Below are 23,847 nucleotides of genomic sequence, written 5' to 3' on the forward strand. Positions count from 1 at the left end.
AAGGAGCATTCAAAACAAAAATACATACCTGAAAAACAACTACATTTTAAAGTATGTGTTATGGAGTAAGATAAGCAAAAAAGCAAATGAAAAAGACACATTTCTTTCTCCAAGGATTCAAAGTATAGATCTTGACACTGGCAGAGACATTAAAAGCAGACACTTTTGCTCCATAGTACAACTTGCTGTGAGAATAAACAATTGTCATATATTTTTATCAAACTATCCCAAATTATTATTGTCTCCTTCTCCTTCTTTAAGAATGGTAAATATATGGAAAATTCCAATTGGTATAGTAAATATGTGGGGAATTCCAATTGGTAAATATGTGGAAATTCACACATAAGGGTATAAAACAAAACCTCATAGATTTATATTGTAGCAGCTTTTCCTTGTCCATTAAAACAAAATATGTCTACAGCACTAAAAGAGCATCAAGTGATATTCTTGGGTGAAACATCTGGGTGAAACTCTTCCTTTTTATTATGAAGAATCTGTATTTTGAAAGCTGCATACAAAAGAGTGGTTCAAGTAAACAATAGCCCAATCAAGGAAGTGCCAAACAAGCTAACACTAACAGTCCAACAAATAATCTCTAAGATCACCCCCACCAACACTGATAGGACAAGCCATTCAAATATAAACTAAGAACAAACCTCACTCCTTACTAGCACTGATGATGTGACCTAGTTTGTGTATTGAAACATCTGCAATGAAATAATAAAACTCAGACAACAACAAGACCTGTCAGTCCTTTAGTCAGAGTATGCATTGCACATTGTAAAGAAAGCTCTTGTGAAGTTTCCAGCATTGGAAATGCTGAAGTAGTTCTTAGAATGAAGCAACATGGCTTTTTTAGCTTATTGCTGGTGTGAGGGAGCTGCATTGCTTTGTTGGAATAGCTTTGTTTGGGGTTTTTTTTCATGTTAAAATGATTTTATTTTCCATTTTTCATTTTCATACAGTCACATATATACTGTGCATAACCAGGGCCATACAACATTAAACAATAATCACAGCAATTCCTCTTGTCAACAATACCCCCAGAAATATAAATAAAATGAAACTCAAACTGAAACTCAAATAGAAACCCAATATACCTCTTCCGCTCTCCATACACCTCTTTCTTCCGCCCCCTCCAACTTACTATCTTCCCTCCATCATTCCCCTCTACCCTACTTTCCCTCCCCCTCTACCATTCCTCTCTCCCAGTCCACTCCATCCCTTCCTTCTCAGCCTCCCTCCCATCCTCTCTCCTGCCCTCTTTACCCCTCTTTCTTCTATCCCACTCCTCCTCCCCTTGGTGTATTTCTACTATATGTCAATGTCCTATTTTTACAGAGAAATTAAAGAGAAACAGTATACATGTGAAATCGCACTACATTGAAATCTAACACATAGTATATATCCCCCTCCCCCACCCTCCCCCCTAACACCCCACCTCCCTCCCCCCCCAACTTTCCAGAGCCCGTACATGGTATAGATTTTTAACAAACACGGTCTAAAATATATTGAGACAAAAGAATTTTTAAAAAAAGAGGTTAATAACATCTCTATATTGATCTTAGCTTCTTCCTGTTACACTAACTTTGAACAGTTTAACTCATTCCTGATCTTAAGCATAGGCTATCTGGAATTTCTTAGTCCCGTATTTGTTTTGTATATAGTCAATCCATTTTTTCCAGTCTCGTTTATATCTCTCATTTGAATGATCTTTAAGATATGCCGATATTTTAGCCATCTCGCCTAAGTTTGTAACTTTCAATGTCCATTCTTGAGTTGTAGGCAAGTCTTCCTTCTTCCAGTATTACGCCACCAACAGTCTTGCCGCCGTTATTAGGTGCAGAACCAAGTTAGTCTCTACCACTGTAAAGTCAATACATATACCTAGTAAAAATAACTGAGGAGTAAACTTTATCCTTCTTTTAAAGATATTTTGCATAATCCACCATATTTTTATCCAAAATGCCTTAACCTTTTGACAGGTTCACCATATATGAAAATATGTAGCATCGAGAGAACCACACCTCCAACATTTAGGCTGTACATTCGGATACATAGAAGCCAGCTTTTTAGGATCTAAATGCCATCTATAGAACATCTTATAAAAATTTTATCTCAGGTTTTGAGCTTGTGTAAATTTCACATTTCTTACCCATATTCTTTCCCATGTATCCAACATTATTGGTTCTTCAATATTTTGAGCCCACTTTACCATACAATCTTTAACTAATTCTGTTTCCGAATCCATCTGTATTAGTACATTATATATTCTCTTTATATGCATTAAACTTTGATCTCTTATTTGTTTAAACAAATTATCCTCAACTTGGATAAAACCAATTTTTTGATCTATTTTCCACCTGGCCTGTAATTGCCCATACTGAAACCATGTTTGAACTACCTTCTCCTTTTTTAATACCTCTAAAGATTTTAGTTGTAGAACCCCCCTTTCCAAAATGAGAAGCTGTCTGTAGGTAGTTCTAGCCTGTTTTTGTGCTATATTCATATTTTCAATTGCATGTCTAGGAATTGCCCACATGGGTATCTTGTCATTTAATTTATATTGGTATTTTTTCCAGACCCGCAGTAAAGCATTTCTTAAAATATGACTTTTAAAATTCTTATCCAATTTTTTGTTGAATAACAGATAAGCATGCCAACCATATACCAGATTGTGTCCCTCGATATTCAGTATTCTATCATTAGTTAAATGAGTCCAATCACTAATTACAGATAGCGCCACTGCATCATAATATAGTTTTAGGTTAGGTAATTTCAAGCCTCCTCTCTTGCGTACATCTTGCATTATTTTCATCTTTACCCTCGGCTTCTTTCCTGCCCATACAAATTTGTTGATACCGTTCTGCCATTCTAAAAGATTTGCATCTCTTTTAAGTATAGGTAACATTTGGAAGAGAAATAAAAATTTTGGTAAGATGTTCATTTTCACTGCTGCTATCCTACCCAGCAAAGTGCAATTTCTCCCATTTTTTCATCTCTATCTGTATACTATGCCAAAGTGGTTCATAATTATGCTTATATAATTTCCCGTTTGAGGTTAAAATATTGACCCCAAGATATTTGATTTTTTGACTACCTCACATCCTAGCATCCCTCCTAGTTCTTCCTTTTGTTTAGTATTCATATTTATAGCTAATATTTTTGTTTTTCCTAAATTTATTTTAAAACCAGACACTTGACCATATTGATTAATCGTATTTATTAAAACCATACTGGATTCCTGCGGTTGTTCCAATATTATGACCAAATCATCCGCAAAAGCACGGACTCTGTATTCTTGCTGCCTAATCTTGATCCCTTTTAGACCATCCAAGCCCCGTATTTTATTCAACAATACTTCCAAAGTTACAATAAACAATAGTGGGGACAAAGGACAGCCCTGTCTTGTACCTTTTCCAATTTGAAAAGGGTCTGTCAAGCTTCCATTGACTATGATTTGTGCTGTTTGCTGTTGGTATATTGCTTTAATTGACTGTAAAAAGCTATCTCCTATCTGCATTTTTTGCAATATCTTCAACAGAAATTGCCAGTTAACTCGATCAAAGGCCTTCTCAGCATCCAAAAATATGAACGCAGCAGGAATTTGATTGTTCTTTCCCAAATATTCTAATGCATTAATAATTAATCTAACATTACTTTTCATCTGTCTCCCCTGTATAAAACCTGTTTGGTCGGTGTGTATCAATTGTTGAATAACCAGCATTAACCTATTTGCTAGTATTTTAGTAAAAATTTTATAATCTACATTAAGTAATGAGATAGGTCTATAGTTTTTTGGTTGGGTAGAATCTTGATCTTCTTTGGGTATCAAAGATATAAACGCTGTCTTCCAAGATGGAGGCACCTTACCTTCCGTTTGAATCTTATTAAATAATTCTCTAAGAGGTTCTACCATTTCTAACTGTAAATTTTTATAGTAAACCGGTGTCAAACCATCTGTACCTGGTGCTTTCCCTAACTTTAGTTGCTTAATTATCTGCAAAATTTCCCCCGAGGTTATTGGTTGGTTCAATTTTTGCCTGTTCTCTTCTCTAACTGAGGGTATTTTCTCTTTATCTAAGTATTTGTTTATATCTAAACCCTTAATTTTATCCCCTTTATACAATTCTGTAAAAAATTCCCGAAATGCCTTTTGAATCTCCTCCTGTTGAAACACCTCCTTCCTTCTATAAATCAGTTTAGTTATATTTCGAGTTTTCCTTTTTTCCCTAATCTGATACGCTAACCATCTGCCAGGTTTGTTTGCGTTACAAAAAGTATTGTGTTTTGCATATAATAAACTAGTGGCTACCTGGTCAACATGTCAAATTGAGATTTTAATATGGTAATTGCTTCCTTAACCTTTGTATCGCCTGGATTCATTGTTAACTCCAACTCTTTCCTCTTAATTTCCTCTTCCAATTCTGTTTGTTTTAGCCCTTGTTTATGTCTATGTATTTTATTTATATTCATCAGCACTCCTCTCATATACGCTTTGCTTGCATCCCATACGAATTCCATAGGTGTACCCTTATTCATATTCAAAACAAAGTATTCAGATAACAATATTTTACAATCATTAATGTACTTTTCATATCTGAATAAGTTTTCATTCAATCTCCAAGACCTTCTTGTCTGCACTGCCCTTCCCAATTCCATCCAAACTGGGTTATGATCCGAAAGGACCCTAGCTGCAATCTTTGTCCTCTTCACCCTAGAAAGCAAATCATTAGTGTTTAGTATAAAATCAATCCTTGAAAGGGATTGATGTCTATCAGAAAAGAAGGTGAAGTCATATTCCTCTGGGTTTCTTTCTTGCCAAATATCTCTCAATTCAAATCTGTATTTTGAAAGCTGCATACAAAAGAGTGGTTCAAGTAAACAATAGCCCAATCAAGGAAGTGCCAAACAAGCTAACACTAACAGTCCAACAAATAATCTCTAAGATCACCCACACCAACACTGATAGGACAAGCCATTCAAATATAAACTAAGAACAAACCTCACTCCTTACTAGCACTGATGATGTGACCTAGTTTGTGTATTGAAACATCTGCAATGAAATAATAAAACTCAGACAACAACAAGACCTGTCAGTCCTTTAGTCAGAGTATGCATTGCACATTGTAAAGAAAGCTCTTGTGAAGTTTCCAGCATTGGAAATGCTGAAGTAGTTCTTAGAATGAAGCAACATGGCTTTTTTAGCTTATTGCTGGTGTGAAGGAGCTGTATTGCTTTGTTGGAATAGCTTTGTTTGGGATTTTTCTTGTAAAGAAAGGCAAGGTGTGTATAAGTCAGTTGTAATTATCTGTTGAACCAACAACATTTTTTGTATTTATTCATTTGATAGTGTAGTTTTATTTATGGACTGTTCAGCCAATGAATGGTTTATTTCATGAGTGACAGAGTGAATTCATGAGAATAACAATATTTCATCTGCTAGAAGCAAATATGCAAGATTGTAGGCCAGCCAACTTTTTATTATTGTTGTCACAAGTCTTAAACCTTTTTTTAGGCATCCACATTTTCTTATTTTCTTAGAATTCTTTTAACAAATACACAGAGGTTAACAAATAGTTTGCAATCTTTTCAAATACTATGCATTAAAAAATTCTTTTCCCTTGAGTACCTTAAGTTACTCAAGATTTTAGCAGCTTTTTATCTGAGAGGTCATGGAATTTACTATATGAATAGCACCAACAGTTATGCAAGAATACTGACATCTCCTAAGATCTGGTGATCTTGAAAAATAGAATTACAATACAGTATAACAATTTGGGGGGTTTGCAGATGTGAGAGTCCTGATCCTTGAGGATAAGGGAATCAGAGTCACCATACCCAGGGGCCTAGGGCATTTGGACATACCCTTGTATTAGAGGCCCTCCAAATGATGTCATAAAATTAATGTTTAATGTGATGGGGGAAATGTATTAATTACAGGGGAAGCAAGCATTCGAACATATTTGGTTGGTTGACTGATTATGTGTTAATATATTTAATGTTTATCAAATCAAACTTAGCTTTTGTTCTAATTCCTTCCCACTTCATTTTCCAGCCATTTTTGAAAAATACCTGGACACTCCTTGAAGTCCTATTCCATGCACGCACACCCAAAATTGTGCCCCTCTCACTCATACCATCACATTCCACCTCACACTATAATTTGTTATTTCTAACCTATTGCCCATTACTCAGAGTATCTGACCATGAGCTGCACTTTTATTCACAAAGAGAATGTCTTTACAGAAACTGGAGTCCTCTTTTATAGTAGTATTAGATATTATGAATATGGGAAGGTCATGGAGAACACCGGAAGCAAGGTCTTGTTCATGTATTTATTGGCATCAGTGTTATAAATATTGCAAATAACAATTTCACAAATGATGCCTTAATAGAGGTTATCTCTAGAGATACAGTATGTCATATGTTATAACTCCCTGTTACAGCACTAAATGTTATTATCAGTGACTTCTAGATATTGGAAATTTGGAGGTTATCAGTGATCACTAAGTCTTGACTTACTAAATGAAACACTGTCACTGCCTCAACAAATCAAGTCAGCATATCGAGCCTTGTTTGTCCCTGGTCAGGGAGAAAGGAAGTCCCCATCCAAATATGCATGAAAACAACTTAATTATTTTACTTCATTAATTCAGCAGCATTTTTTACTGCATGCATAGCTACTGTCTTCATTAAGCAGCCACTATAATGGCAGAGGAAAGGAAGGGAGGGAGGGAGGGAGGGAGGGAGGGAGGGAAAGAAGAATTATCTACTCCTTGCCCCAAAGCTTAAAGCCAAGTCTTGTCCCAAAGCCGAAACAGTTTACATTACTCTCTCTCCTTCAATTTGATTCCCATAACCACCACACTGTAATGTACCTGGACCGCATGGTAGAAAGAATATAGATTTAAATCTGAATTGAATTGGTATTAGATTAATTATAGAAAATCACAGAGATAAGCTTGGAAAAGAAATGCAATGGTTAATAAAATGTGAATTAAACTCACAAAGAGTGAAAATAACATTTCTCTATAAAGCTAGATCTTTATATAAAATGTCAAGTTAGGATAGTGTGAGTCTGGTCATTTGTTCCTCCAATGAGTAAGTAATCTGTGTTCATTTATTCAATTACCCATTTGGGGTTTGGGTTGGTTTTATTTTCTTTCTTTTTTGCTATTTATGGTGTTCTTTAGTAACAAAGTTCAAAAGCATCAATAATCTTTGTATCCTGCATCTTCAAAGTTCAACTTTTACTTCCATAGAATGTCATGAGGGAATGCCATGCACTCTTCTGATCTTTGAAGATATAGACACATATGACATCTGGATATATTTTGCAAGCCTTCATGTCTCTTCTACCCTGTAGCATATTTCTTGACTGCTTGTTCCTTTACTGTTGATGGCAGATCCTAAACCACAGAATCTATCTACCAATTGGATGTCTTTATTTCAGTTCTAAGTCTTGTTGTTCTGTTTGTTATCATAATTTGGTCTTCTTTGTATTTAAGTTTAGCCCTATTTTTGTCACTAGAGCATTCAAATATTTTGCATTTTTACCAGGGTAATGTCATCAGCACAGAGCAAGTTATTAACATTTCTTTCCCTCTACACTTAAAACCATGCTTACTTCTTCCAATCCAGCTTTCCTTAATATGTATTCAGCATATAGGCTGAACAAATAAGGGGAGAATATAGTCTTCCTCACCCTTTTGCCAACCTGGAACCAGTCTGTTTCAGCATGTTTTGTCTATACTGTGATTGCCTAAGCACCATGTTGGTTTCTCATAAGGATAATAAGATGTTCTGGGATTCCCATTTTTAAAAACAGAACTCATAGCTTGAATTGTGATCAATACAACTGAAGACCTTTCTATAATCTATGAAACCTCTTTGTTGTATTCTTTGGTATAGTCAGTGTGTATCTGAAATAATCTCCAGTGTGTATCATTATCCAGAATGCATCAGAAATAATGCTTCTGCTCATTGGCCTTTTCTAAAGCCAGTTTAAACTTCTGGCATCTCTTTTTTCATGTTGAACTTTAATCTGCAATGGATGACCCTAAATATTATTTTGCTATCAAATTAACTGAAGCGTATTTTATGATAGTTTGTATATTCTGTTAAACCTCACATTGGAAAGTAGACTGATCTTTTCCAATCTGTTGGCTACTGTATCCTTCTCCAGATTTTCTGATATAGCTTGGTTTGAACCTTTGTTGATTGTTCTTCTGTTGTTTGCCATATTTCTGTTGTTATTTCATGAGTTCTAACTTAGTAATTATCAAAATACTCTATAAAGTTATAATAATAGTTTCAATGATACTTCTAGTATCTTCACATAGTTGACATTAATCTTGAAAGTTTGATAAAGGTGTTTTTTCTCTCTCTTTCTGCCCCCTTATATCCTTCCTCTCTTTCAGGGCTAACCTGAATGATTGTGTAACTGCTACTGCATTTGTTCTTCAAGGTTACATCCATGATTTTCTATAGGTAGCTTAAAAATATGTACATAATGTGGTGCATGAGAGGAAAAAATAGAATGATACAATTCCGGCATGAGCCCTTTGCTTTTCTCCCATGCTTTCCTCTGCAAGCAGAGACAATCCACCTTTGTTTGTATTCAGGAATGAGGAAGAAAAACAAGAGGACAGAACAAGAAAAACAAGCCACAGAGACCGTGGCTTGAGAAACAAAGAAGAAGATGCGTTGTGTTTGGCTAGATAGCTCATTCGAATAGCTTCAACCATCCAAACTTAACTTTGTCCTGTCATGGTCTGTGTTGCAGATAGACTTAGTTCTTCTCCTATACACTGAGAAAATAGTTATCCTTACCACAGTTTATATGGAGATGAGAGAACATCAAATGGAATATTTCCATGTATCAGGTCTCTTTCTGTAACCTCTTACACTCATTCACCCACTCACAAACACATATTCATGTAAAAGTAACTGTTCAGAGTGCTACCATTAGCACTTTTCATTTGTTTGAGTCAATATGCCAAAATATCCATAAATCAAGGGGATGGAAGTTAATTTCCAGCCATTGTAATTCCAGCCATTGGCATTTTTAGCATTTTCCTATGAACCTGTACAGAATAACAGAGTTGGAAGAGACCTTGTAGGTCATCTAGCCCAAGCTCCACCAAAGCAGGAGATCCTACACCATTTCTGACAGATGGCAGACCAGTCTCTTCTTGAAAGCTTCCAGTGATGAAGCTTCTACCACTTCCGAAGCCAAGCTATTCCATTGGTTGATTGTTCTCACTGACAGAAAATTCCTCCTTATCTCTAGGTTGAATCTCTCCTTGCTCAGTTTCCATCCATTGTTCCTTTTCTGGCCTTTGGGTGCTTTGAAAAATAGATTGAACCCCTGCTCTCTGTGACAGCCCCTCAAATATTGGACCACTGCTATCATGCCACTTCAGGTCCTTCTCTTCACTAGACTAGCCATGCCTCATTATTGCAACCATCCTTCTTAATATATATTTCTACATATTATAAAATCAAAGCTGATATGTTTGTATTACTAACCCATCCTAACTCATTTGGTATCTGAAATATTACTTCTGTGACATTCTGTAGAATTCAGTAGAAAATGCCATTTGTTGAAGGGAGTAGGATAGGAGAAACCCCTATTTTACTAATCTGCAATAAAATTAGAAATTAATAGTCCCTTTTATATATTTTTAAAAAAAATCAAATTAAAGATATGTGTGTATAAGCATGTATATGTGTGCAGTCATTCAGTAATTTCTTAATTGGTGGACATCAGTTCACCAGAACTGTCGATCACTCACTGTTTCTTTGAGTTCTTTGAAGTTCATGCTTCAGTCTCTTTATTGATTGCTTTTGATGTTTTCAAGCTTCAGGATTTTCTCCAATGACTCTTGCTTTTGCACTGTGTCAGACATATAAAATCTTTAGCTGTTTATTAGTTCTAGCTTGCAGCATGGTTATGTTTGTTCCTTTTGAGTATAGAATGAGTTGTTCTTCTTGCTGTCCAGAGTGTTCTCAACCATCTTCTTCACTACTTCAGTTTTTATTTGTTCAACCTTTGTGATGCTCTAACATTCACAGTTCTATGTTGCTACTGGAAAACCTTGACAGTATGTTCTTTTGCTGGCAATGTGATGTCCCTACGCTTAAATATGTTGTCTAGATCTGTCATAGCCTTTCTTCCAAGTAGTAGATGTTTACTTCATAGCTAGAATCACTATCTTTGTACATTTTAAGTTAAAGCCGATTACAATTCTCTTCTGTTACTTGGATACATTGCCTTTGGACATGTTCTTTTATTTAAAAAAAAATATTGAGCAGCAGACTGGGGTTTTTCCTTTTTTCTCGCTTTCAACAAAAGTTTCCTTAAATCTTTCTCATTTCTAGTTATCAGAATAATATCTTCAGTATAGCTGAATTTGGTCATCTCTCTCACAGCAATTTTAATTCCAATTTCTATTTCTTCTAGTCTAGCATTTTTCACAATATATTCTGCAGACAAGTTAAAGGATTTGTAACAGTATACAATTGTAATGCATTCTTTGTCCATTGCAAACTATTTAGATTTACCACATTCCATTTGATCTATTCCTTGGCAGTCAAATACAGATTCTTCAGCACACATGAGCAAAATTGGAACATCTGTATTTTTAATGGCTATCCACACTTTGTAGTGCTCGACAGTCAAAAACCTTTATCAATTTTTTTAGGGGGGAACTTCATTGCATTTTGCATTATCCACTATGTGTTAGCAATATGATCTTTGGAGATCCTGCTTCTTCTATATATGGCCTATGCAGCTGGCAATTCTTGTTCCACACATTGTTTGCATCTAGATCACAAAACCTCGAGCATTATTTTAGTGAGTTATGTGTAACATGCAAATATGCAATATAATCTGAGCATTCTCTAGTACTTCCCTTTTGGTATTGGCATTTTAATTAGAAAGACTGAAGAGAAGAGCAATAAAGATGATTAGGGCACCAAAGGCTAAAACATATAAAGAACAGTTGCTGAAATTTGGTATGCCTAGTTTAAAGAAAAGAAGGACTATGGGTGACATGATAGCAGTGTTCCAATATCTCAGGGGTTTCCACAAAGAAGAAAGAGGGAAACTATTCTCCAAAGTACCTGAGGGCCAATCAAGAAACAATGGGTGGAAACTATCAAGGAGAGAAGCAACCTAGAACTAAGGAGAAATTTCCTGACAGTTAGAACAATTAATCAGTGAAACAACTTGCCTCCAGAAGTTGTGAGTACTCCAACACTGGAAGTTTTTAAGAAGATTTTGGATAACCATTTGTATGAAATGGTATAAGGCTTCCTGTCTAAGCAGGGTGTTGGACTAGAAGACTTCCCAAGTCCCTTCCAACTCTGTAATTCTATTCTGTTCTATTCTATTCTATTCTCTCTCTCAAGTCCTTTGCCATCCTATGTTTTACATAAATCCATATTAAGTTTGCCATATGGAAAAATCAATGAGAAAATTCAGTAAAAACAATAAATAAGTATGCTTTTAGACAACCTTAGAAGAAGGAAGGAAGGAAGGAAGGAAGGAAGGAAGGAAGGAAGGAAGAATTTAGAATTTTTAGAATTTAGAATTTTATTAGTATTTGTAGGCCGCCCTTTTCCCTGAGGGGACTCAGGGCGGCTCACACAAAACTGGGAAGGGGGAATACAGACATTAAGACAGAAACATGTAATAAAATAGCAAGCAACATACATTCATCATTCGGGAGGGGTAACTATCCTATCCCCAGGCCTGACGGGCGAGCCAGTTCTTCAAGGCTATGCGGAAGGCTTGGACGGTGGAGAGGGTACGAATCTCCACGGGGAGCTCGTTCCAAAGGGTCGGGGCTACTGCTGAGAAGGCCCTCCTCCTTGTAGTTGCCAGCCGACACTGGCTGGCCGATGGGATACGAAGGAAGGAAGGAAGGAAGGAAGGAAGGAAGGAAGGAAGGAAGGAAGGAAGGAAGGAAGGATCCTTACTAGTATTTAGATAAGAAACTATCAGAAAATATTAATAAATCATCATCATCATCATGACCAACATAATTATTACCATCATAGAATAAGATTAGCCTCTCTATTATCTAAATCCCAAACAAACTGAGAATTAATTATCTATCTGTGAAGTGTTCAGTGTTTAGCTCTTCTTCATTGGAAGCAATTGCAATTTTTGGATAATTACTTTGCTTTAGATTTTGGGAAAGCTTTGCTACTTTGTGCCCTTGCAGAAATCTCCTTGCTTCAGTTCCCCACTTGCAAAGGTCATCTATTTCAGTGGGTGGTTTTTTGTAATGGGAGAAAGCAAGAAAGGAATGTAAGGATACAGAGTGAAAAAAACTTTATGAACAGGAAGCATAAAAAAGGAAGTCCTCACAGTTTCTCTTAATTGCTTTCATTGCTTCACTGCACAAGAGCCTGGGTCTTCAAATTTCCTTGGGTCCACAGGGCTTTGTTGTCTTCTCTGCTTTAAAGAAGTCATACTTGAATGTTTTAATCCAAGATTGACTTCCATCAGAAATCTCATCTGCATTTTTATTACATGGACAATAATATCTCTCGTATTTCAGCCATGCTCTTTGCCACATTTTGATGAAGGTTTAAATTGTGTGGCTCAAAATTTATATTTTTTGGACATATATTGAAATAAAGTTTAGGTGTCTAGGCATACACTTGACTAGTTTCACCCAAGTCTGATTTAGAAACTAACACATCCCTGGCAGAAAAAAAACATACAACATGCTGGAATTGAGTGGATATCACAAGCATTATATCCTAGTGTTTGATAAAAGTTTGTGTTAATCAGGTAAATATTGAAATAATTTCTCATTAATTTCTGCTTACTTTCTCATTTTTCCCATTAAGACTGTTCCATCACATATCTACTTCGTTTGTGAGTTTTCATAATATTCCTGCTTACATTTTTCAAATATATGCATGCATCCCTCCCTCCCTCCCTCCCCCCCTCTCTGTGTGTCTGTGTGTGTGTGTGTGTGTGTGTGTGTGTGTGTAGTGTAGTGTAGTGTAGTGTAGTGTAGTGTAGTGTAGTGTAGTGTAGTGTAGTGTAGTGTATTTGGGCATACCAGGTGCTTTGACATAACACTTAATATAGATAGATTTAGATATAGATCCCCAATAGATGATTTTTGTTCTCTTTGGAAAACTGCATTCTAAGAATCAGAAATATGAGACAATCAAATAATTAATTAATTTACATATTGATTTAGAAAGCATATTAAAGAGTGAATTGAACTAAGCTTTCTTTCACTTGTAACTGCTATGGACACTAACCATTGAAAAGAGATTGTTTTAGCAGTTCTTGAAATAACTATCATTACCATGTAAGAATTATCATGTAAGGGGCATGCATAAGTGCACCAATGTGCCTACTGTCCTACTGTTCCCTTTTATTCGCATCCATTTCATGTATTCAAAATCATGCTTATACTTACATATGCTATCTAATACATGCTTAAGGAAACAAACAAACAAACAAACAAACAAATAGCAAAATCCTTTCTTAAATAGTGCAGAGATTAATTTAAAGAAAAACAAGCCATCAACAATATTATTTTTCAAAAGCTGATTTTTTTCCATCTAGTTAAAAACTGAGGAGACTTCTGCTAGATCTTTAAATGATCTGGCAGAAATATATTTTTCAGGCTTTTTATTAAAGAGCACGTTTCTAATTCACTATGATTGCTGCTTGATTTTTTTCCCCTTATAAGTTTGGACACACAATTATAAAATGCTATTAGGGGAGAGAGAAAAAGAACTATCCTGCTTCCCTGAAAATAAGACACCCCCTGGATAATAACCCCAATCATGCTTTTGAGCCCATGCACTAAAATAAGTCCGCTGCACATGTGCGGGTTTGGAATGGCGACCGGGCTTTTTCGCTCCGTGCAAATTTGGCGAAAAAGCACCGGGAAGCCTTCCAAACGGACCGCAAAATTTTTGGAAAGAGTCCCTGGGAGAGCCTAAGATCTGCGGAACCCAAAGGACCTGAAGAAATCCGGATAGCTGGGGCGTATCACCCCTGGAGGCTTAGCGTTATCCGCACAACAGCAGCCCGAATCACCCAGCTGCGTGAGGACGACGGCGACGTTCGGCGTCTTATTTTACCACCTTTGGATCCCTGAGAGCCCCTGGTGTTGCCTGGTGAGCCCCCTAACCATTTATCTGCTGGCCCCTGGTCCTGCCAGTCCTCCCCTGAATAGCGGAACGGCAGCCACTGAAACTAGAAGGAAAGCGTGGAGGGAAAGATGGCGGCGCCAAACAGCTGATTCACAGCATTTACACCTCGGACGCTTACTCCCTGGCCAGCCTGCTCGAACTTGCTGGAGCCGAGTGACTGTGACTGTGAGCCCTGGTGACTAGTGAGCTTAGAGGGGTTAATTTTCAATCTAACTTTTCATCTTAAAGAAAGGGGGTTGTCGGAGGCTGCAGTGAGACCGCGGAGCGACGGACTGAATGATTGTGTTTGCTGCCGCCCCAGACGCCCCCCCCCTCAGATCTATCTCTGCTCACCTCGCTATCTGTTACCTATCCCACTATTTACTATCTGCTGCCTACTCCTGCGGCCCCTAAGAAAGATCTGGCCGTCCTAGGCTGACTGGTGTGCTTACTCGGGCAGGGAAGAGGATGATCCTTGAACTGAGCTCTGCGTCATTGTAGCCTCCTCCGGACTTTGCTCCTGGGCTTTGCTTAACCATTAGGAGGAGTAGGACTGTGGCTGAGCTGGCGTGGGAGCAATAGAGGATGGCGGCTGCAGTGGCGAGGACTGAGCTCCGAAAACACCAGTACTTCCCCCCCCCATCTGCTAGAGTGGCACAAGTCAGCCTCGAACTTTGGCCCCCTAGATTGGGGCCCTTATCCACCCCCAGGAAGGAGACTTTTAAACATACAGCCCGCTAACCTTCATTGGAAGGATAAGACTGCATGGTTGCCGCCCATGAATTTTGGATTTTTATACCCAATCCTGCTTGTATATGGCCACCTGATATATCACGCACTTTTGACTTGGTGGCCAAGGACGTCTCCCCAGGACATAAGAAGGGAGAGGAGCGGATCACCGCTCCCTCCACCCTTTCCACATTACTACACACTATAATTGCGCAATTTTAAAATAGTATGGTGAGTGTATGGGAGTTGCCTGGAATTGAATGAATGGCCCACTTTTATTATTCTATTACTATTGTATTTTTATATGTTTTTTAAATATTACGTGGGAACTGCTAGGGTGTATAAATGAGTATGTTTGACTCGGAGGGCCTGCTGGGGAATGCGGGGGTCAGCGGGGGGGTTGGGGGGACTACTGTTACGGGAGTGGGTCGGAGCATTGCGGTCATTACAGGGAGGGGCAGACATGGCGGGGACTTTAGGGCTGGCCATTACCGGGGAAGGAGGGTTCGCTGCATTACAGAGATCCCTCCTTCCGGCCCTATGAGCCCCACTCCAAGGCCAGATGGCGCGAGTAGTCAGGACCCTGGTCTCAGGCTGTTGTTGCTAAATGCCAGGTCTGTTGTTCACAAGGCTCCCCTCGTCCGGGACTTAATTATTGACGAGAGGGCAGACCTGGCATGTATTACTGAAACCTGGCTGGGCACAGAAGGAGGAGTCCCCCTTGTAGAGATGTGCCCAGAGGGATTTCAGGTGCTTCATCAGCCGAGAGCCCAGGGAAGGGGTGGCGGTGTCTATTGTTATCCGGGAGTCTCTGTTACCTCGTAGGGTCCCTGCTCCGGAGCTTGTCGGGTGTGAGTCCCTGCTGATAAAGTTGGACCTCAAGGGTCAAGTGGGTTTGCTGCTAACGTACCTGCCTCCCAACTGCGTTGCAGCATCCCTCCCCTCGCTCCTCGAGTCAGTAGCCGAGCTGGCAGTTGAGTTCCCCAGGCTTATAGTTCTGGGGGACTTTAATTTGCCATCGCTCGGTGAACGCTCTGACGGGGCGCAGGAGTTCATGGCTTCCATGACAGCCATGGGCTTGACCCAGGTAATTCGGGGCCCAACTCATGCAGCGGGTCACATGCTCGACCTCGTATTCCTCACGGAGCAGTGGATGTGTGATCTTGGTCTGAGGGGTAATGAGATCATACCCCTGTCGTGGTCAGACCACTGCCTACTGAGGCTTGACTTCCAGAGGCCAAACCCCCACCGTAGGGAGGAGGAACCGACCAGGTGGTTCCGCCCCAGGTGACTTATGGACCCTTTGAGGTTCCAGACGGAGCTTGGGGTTATTCCTGATACTCTCGCCCACAGTTCAGCGGAGGCTCTGGCTGCCGCCTGGTATTCGGCAGCGTCGGAGTCTCTTGATCGGATTGCGCCACTATGGCCCCTCCGGGTCAGCGGATCCCGGAAACCTCCTTGGTTCACCGAAGACCTCCGGGAGAAGAAGCGCCGGAGGAGACGCCTAGAGCACCTGTGGAGGTCCGATAAGTCCGAGGCGAACCGAGCACTTCTGACTACCTGCACCAAGGATTACGTCCGGGCACTAAGAGCTGCCAAAAGAACACACATCTCCGCCTTGGTAGCGTCCGCTGAGTCACGCCCAGCCGCCCTGTTTAGGATCACCCGCTCCCTCCTCAATAGGAGGGATGCGGGAGACTCCTTGCAGGGTAGGGCTGAGGACTATGCTCAGTTCTTGGCGGACAAAGTGGCTCGGTTTCGGTCGGACTTGGACTCCACCGCAGTAGATCCAGCCAAGACACAGGAGGATTACTTGGCAAACCATCACTGGGTTGAGTTCCAGGATGTTGCCTCTGGGGATGTGGACAAGGCCATTCGAGCTGTAAGTACCTCCACCTGCATTCTGGATGCGTGTCCCTCCTGGCTGGTTGCCAACAGCAGTGAGGTGACACATGGCTGGATCCAGGCGGTCGTGACCGCCTCCCTTCGGGAGGGGCACTTCCCCGCCACACTCAAAACGGCGGTGGTGAGACACCTCCTGAAGAAACCATCCTTGGATCCAGCCATTTTAAACAACTATCGTCCTGTCTCCAACCTCCCCTTTATTGGGAAGGTTGTGGAGAAGGTGGTGGCCTTCCAGCTTCAACGGGCCTTGGAGGAAGCTAGTTATCTTGACCCCTTCCAGTCCGGCTTCAGACCTGGTTACAGCACAGAAACCGCTTTGGTCGCATTGACCGATGATCTCTGGAGGGCCAGAGATGGAGGCCATGCGTCCATCCTGGTTCTCCTTGACCTCTCAGCGGCTTTCGATACCATCGACCATGGTATCCTTCTGCGACGACTGCGGGAGGTGGGGGTGGGAGGCACTGTTTTGCAGTGGTTCTCCTCCTACCTCTCGGACAGGTCGCAGTCAGTGTTAGTCGGGGGGCAGAGATCGTCCCTGAGGCCCCTAACATGCGGGGTGCCGCAGGGTTCGGTCTTATCCCCCCTACTATTTAACATATACATGAAACCGCTGGGCGAGATCATTCGGAGGCACGGGATAAAATACCACCAATATGCGGACGATACGCAACTGTATCTGTCCGCCCCGTGCCAACTCAATGAAGCGGTGGACGTGATGAACCAGGGTCTTGAAGCCGTTAAGAACTGGATGAGCGCTAACAAACTGGTACTCAACCCGGACAAGACCGAGTGGCTGTTGTGTTTCCCTCCCAACAATTTGGCCAATGTTCCAACACTTAGGCTGGGGGGTCAAATTTTATACCCCTCAGATAGGGTCCGCAACTTAGGAGTCCTCCTGGATCCACAGCTGACTTTTGACCACAAGTTGTCGGCTGTGACCAGGGGGGCATTTGCCCAGGTTCGCCTGGTCCGTCAGTTGCGGCCCTACCTAAACCGGGAGGCTCTCGCAACAGTCACTCGAGCCCTTGTGATCTCTAGGCTGGAATACTGCAATGGGCTCTACATGGGGTTGCCCTTAAAGTGCATCCGGCGACTGCAGTTAGTCCAGAATGCAGCCGCGCGAGTGATAGTGGGCGCACCGCGGTTCGCCCACGTTACACCCATCCTCCGCAAGCTGCACTGGCTACCTGTCAATCTCCGGGTGCGCTTCAGGGTATTGATGACCACCTTTAAAGCACTCCATGGTAGTGGATCTGGGTACTTGAGAGACCGCCTTCTGCCGATCACCTCCCTCCGACCGATTAGATCGCACAGACTGGGCCTCCTCCGAATTCCATCCGCCAGTCAATGTCGGCTGGCGACTACACGGAGGAGAGCCTTTTCTGTTGCAGCTCTGACCCTGTGGAACGACCTCCCCATCGAGATCCGTACCCTCACCACCATCCAGACCTTCCGCACAGCCCTCAAGACCTGGCTCTCCCATCAGGCCTTGGGATAGGTTCCCAATTTACCCGCCCGAGTGTTGACTGTTGAATGCAAGTTGTGTTTTATTATTTTCTTTCTTTTGTTCACATATTGTTTGTCCTTGATATTGCACCCCCTTCCCTGTGATTGTAAGCCGCCCTGAGTCCCCTCAGGGAAAGGGCGGCCTATAAATCTTAATAAAATGACTAAAATGACTAAAAAAAACAAGTCCTCCCTGAAAATATTGCAACACAACAGCAGCCACCTTCTGCACCTCAAAAATAATACAACGTCCCCAAAAATAAGGCCAAGGACTTATTTCAGAGGTCAAAAGAAAATAATACTCTGTATTATTTTTGGGGAAACACAGTATGGATTCAAAACAAGGAGACTGATTAGTAGCAGAATCAATAAAGTTTGATTGATGTCTTCTACTTCAACAAATACTGTCATTATTTGTCCAAACCAGGCTTTTTTCAAATCTAAAGGTGTCTAAAGGAATTTTGACCAGCAGGTTCAGGGTTGGAGTATTAGTGCTGGAAGAAACCTTGAGATTAACTAATCAAACCCTTGGCTCAGTTCAACATTCACTATCTTTTCTTGGGGAAAATAAAGGACAAATCTGAAAAACAGGCAAATCTCAAAGAGGTTATCAAAATGAACATGATCACCAAGTAGCTAAACATTTTTCCATTGTGCATCATTTCCTATTACAATTTTGTAGCAGCCACTTAGGGAGAACTCTAGGCTACCCTCCAAGTTCTCAGAGGGTGCTTGGTGCCATGGGACTGAATCCCTGTCTGATATCCTGGCAAACTAACATCAGGCAATGTAAAAAATGATGGGCAGTACTGAGAAATAGTCTGACTTGATATAAAGACTCTGTTGGGATTCTAAGATTAGATGAAGAACCAATAAACTTAACATATTTTTTTGCATATGTTGATCAGTGAATAAACACTAAGTGTTTAATCACTGATCATAATACCCTATACACAATAACAATGCTACATTGAACTATGTATTAGCTCATCACCTTGTTTTATATTGTACTATATGAATTCATCTCATGGGATTAATGTACACTGCATTGGGACTTGCAGACTTGGAAAATGTGTTCAATTGAGAAAAAAAACCACATAATTAGGTTTCTTGTGGATAAGTGTCAAAACCTTTGGCTTAGATGAATGAAAGTCAGGACAGTATTGATTATCTACTTCCCTCCAACTCTAAGTGGTTTTAAACTTTGTGTCCACTTTTATTGTGCTTTATGAATGAAACATACCAAACCTAGTGAACTGATCTCACATTATTGCATTATCATTAATATTTAGCGAGATGGTCTATTTGCAAAGCTTTCAAGCAAAGCACGCTAGGAGAAGGCTACTTAATATAGCCTAATATTCAATCTCTTCCCAATAACCACAAACCTCCCTTGAAGGCAGCCAGGTTAAACTGTACAAGTACAAGACACAATGCTGGCCAATGTTGGAGTTGCTTTATGAATATATAGTTCTGGTTGTCTCCCATACAATATATGCAGATTTAATACAAAGAGATTTCAGCAGGCTACCAATGTGATATATATATAATCTAATACTAAGAGAGATGGATACTACTATATGAGTACTATTTCTAACAATAGAATGAAAGAGATATCTGGAATAAAAACCTTTTTTCTCCCTTTCAGTACAGTAGGTGCTGATGCCTTCACAAAGCTTTAATTAAGGTGAAGCAGGAGATAAATCACTTCCACCTTCAATTAGTAATGTTGAAAGGGTTTTTTTTCCTATTGGAGACCTCTGACCATCAGGTGCCTTCCAGCTTTGCCTTGCACTTGATGCTTCGATTGTAACCACTGCACATCCACTGCACATTTTAGAAAGAATTAGAGATATTATCCTTTAAGACAGTATGAAAAAGTAAGGAGGAAAATAGTTCTTTCATACCATACATTTGAGATTCAGCTCTTAAGAAGTGATGAGATGAGGGAGTAAGAGGAGCGAACCAGAGAAAAAACAAATCCAGGAACAAACTCTGATGCATTTGCTTCTGATCTGAGTCTAAGAAAAGGATATTGCCTCCTTTCTCCCTAGTCCATTTTAGCTGCAGTCTTGGGTACTCAGATAAGTTCTGCTTGAGCCTCTAAATCCAAGGAAAGTCTAGTAGAACCCATCAGGGAAAAAAAAAACTTCTAAAGTTTGCTCCCTGACTCTGTTTCTGGACCATTTGGGCTCTGATCCTGATATGCCTATAAACTCTTTGAGTTTAATAAAATAATAGCAGAATGTGAGAATAATACAATCTACAGCCTGCATGAACTAGGTTCTAAGAATAGTAATCACAAGAATTCCCAATGTTCATTCATTTCTCTGAATTATTTCACTCCTCCACAACCAATGCTAAACTGGTCTGTAGTACTACTAAGGCTTCTGGAGCAATTTCATGAGTAGAAACTTAAGGTCTAGAAAGAACTTGTGAAAATCGGGTGGCCCAACTTGCAGAAGTACAGTGACTTCCAATAAGCCAGATCTCTGGTATAACTTGAGAACAAAGGGGTGCACACAGCCCCCCAAATCCAATAGCATCTCCAAAGGTTACTCTCCAAATTGTAATTATTAATATGATATGTAGGGAAAAAAATGAAAATTCTCGCAAGTGATTGTATTGCATTTAAATAAGCAATTAACCTTAATCAAGTATAGTTTTTGAGCTACTTCTTTGTCTTTATAAATGCACTTGTAATTTTACATTCTCTCTCTCTAAAGTTGATGTCATATTTTTTTCTTCCATAAGCTACCCTTTCTAATCATCAAACAAATAAATTACAAATTCATTGTTTTCTTTGTTGGCAAAAAGTCCATAAGAGGCTTCCGGTCATTGATCAATCTAATAGGATCTTTCTCTAAGCAAACAAATTAATTTTGGCATTTCTGCTAATTACATCATCTTCACCAATCATTCCTCAATTGTGTTAATATCAGAATGTTTCCATTTTTGTGCATATAATAGTCTTACAGCAGTGATTATATGTAAAAATATTCATCTATGAATTTTTTCTAATTTTCTGTCCATTAATCCCAGTAAAAGACGTTCTGGTTTCAGTTGAATCTTGGTCTTTAAAATTCTTTGTATTACTACAGCTTTTTTGAACCCACATTTTTCTTGCTGTTTTTCAAGGCATGATAAAATGACCCTTTTTATTACCCACATTCCCAATATAAATCTGAAGTACCTATATACATTATAAAAAATATTTTCTGGAGCCATATACCAATTCAACCTTAAAAAGCTTTGATAAACCTCAATTCATTTTATTTCAACCCAATGGAGATAATTGGGAATTTTATGGGGGGGGGTTGGTCCCAGTTCCCTGATGTTTGGAGGAAGAGTGTGATGAAGCCAATGGCTAAAGAAGGAAGGGTTAAGCTTAGTGGGAATTGCTCCTTGCATGCTCACACAACGGAAACAAAACTAAACTAAAATAATGTTAACATGTTGGATATTTTATGATTCATGTAATTTAAGCTTCATTTCAACATGATCCCATCTGGCTGCACCTGTCAACTTGTATTTTGCTGTTCTAAAAGAATTTGACTCATTTAAAAAAAAAAATTAAAAAAGAGTTTATGGTTTATGTTTCTGGGTCATTTTCAAGGGCAATGCCATTGTCAGGATGATGTCACACTACCGGTGACCCGTGACTTGATTACATCTGTCAACACATAACTGATTCAAATCACACTGACTGCTAAAACTTCCTGGGCCTTGATTCACAAACCTCAATCCTTCATTGACTGATAAACCAGTTATCTCCAAAAGCTTCCATTCCACTTCAATTTATTGCTCCTATGCAATGTACCAATAGGTTATTAAGCTGTAGGTTATGAAGAGTGAATACAGCTTCCAAATAAATGGTCACATTGATCATCACATTTTGTATATTTTAATAAAATGCCTTCCAGATGATTCCTACTGTTCCTATAAGGGAATGGGGAAATCAGCCTAGCATATTGGTTTATCTACACGATGGACTGGATGTACATAATAATGTCTTGGCATATTTCTTCTGAAGATGAATGGTCTAAAAAGTAGAGAGAAAGCTTTTTATCTCACAAAATATTGAATAAAAGAAGATTCCAGATATATGTAACTGGGAATCTGTACATAACCACTCATGGGAAAAATGTTACCTTAAAAGAATTCTGAGAGCATCCTATACCTTGAAGTCTTATAGCTCAGCAGAAGAATCATTGGCAAAGTGTTATGGTGTTTGACAGTGCTTACAGTTCCACGCACTTTGAAGAATTCACTTAACCAGGGGGAAAAAAATCCTATTCAGAATAGCAAAAACTTAAGAGAAGTCTGAAGTTACTGAAATTAACAAAACCAGTGAAACTGTTTGCTGCAATCTATTGTAATTGCAGTTGAAATGAAGTAGTGTTCTTATTTTAAATGTCAAGAAAACAATCTCCAGTTAAATTTTATGTATGCTATCAATGGTGGCATTCAAATTTTTGCCTGACTCTAGAGATGGAGCAAAAGTTCAATTAATTCATATATCCATAAAATAGAGTTTGGACTATCACCTCCAACCATTGCTAAATCTAAGAATTTAAATTAAACCATATCAAAAATGGTTCTCCAGCCTCTATACACTTGAGAAATGCCATCATCACCTCTCTAGCTTATTAGTTCCACAGTGGAGGTATGATGCTCACTATTAGGAGTTTGCCTAGTATTCATAGGCAAAATCTAGTTAAGTTTTAATGAGAACATAGCTAATTTATTATTTTAGTATCAGTACAGTGCTTTTATTCAACACCCACATTTTGAATTATATGTAATTTTTCAATTTGAAAATATGAAAAAATGCACATGAGAAAATAATGCAATTAAAATGTGCATATAAATGGAAATAATATATAAAATGCATTTCACTAAAAATTTACCTGCAAAACATATGTATTGTTTTGCACACTGTACACATATACAAATAGAACAACACTTATGCACCAAATAAATACATATTACTTTAACAGAAATTTTTAATTATAAATTATATAATTTATATTTGAGTTTATATTTCACTCTTCCTTCCTTCCCTGAGTTGTCTCTTATTTTGATTTAAATATTTCTGCATAACTTTTCCAAGGTATGTCAATAGTTTTGGCAGTGTTCAGTGTTAAAGATTGTCCTACCTGCTTACATGCAAAAAATAATATGCCATTATTGTGGGTATTTTTGTATGGTGCAACTAATGTGATGATTTGATCATTGTTGCTGTGCCGCTTTGTTGTGACACCCAATGGCATTCATAAGGGCATCGGGAAATAGCACTAAAAGGGGAGAGAACTGTGTTGCTGTTGGGTTAACACTGCACATTATGTTGCAATGTTAACCCAAGTCTACAATTGGTAATGTCCACATTCTGTATGAAGTACAGTCCAATGTGCAGCATTATTTATGGTTCCATGGCCACTTTGCAATGGTACAAATGGACATTTGGAAATCAAGGCATGACCTGCTACTGCTGCAGCTGCCATCTACTTTAAAACAGTGTTTCCC

General features: G+C 39.3%; 1 protein-coding gene across 2 annotated transcripts in view; it reads left to right on the forward strand.

Annotated features, from left to right (window-relative positions):
- The window catches only part of LRFN2 (leucine rich repeat and fibronectin type III domain containing 2), a 311,809-nt gene that overhangs the window by 253,312 nt on the left and 34,650 nt on the right, over nucleotides 1-23,847 (forward strand). The gene's annotated exons all lie outside the window — the stretch shown is intronic.

Source organism: Thamnophis sirtalis, unplaced genomic scaffold, assembly GCF_051295495.1.
Source record: "Thamnophis sirtalis isolate CommonGarterSnake01/CBP01778 unplaced genomic scaffold, rThaSir2_p1.2 scaffold_6, whole genome shotgun sequence".
In the NCBI taxonomy this organism is placed as follows: Eukaryota; Metazoa; Chordata; class Lepidosauria; order Squamata; family Natricidae; genus Thamnophis; species Thamnophis sirtalis.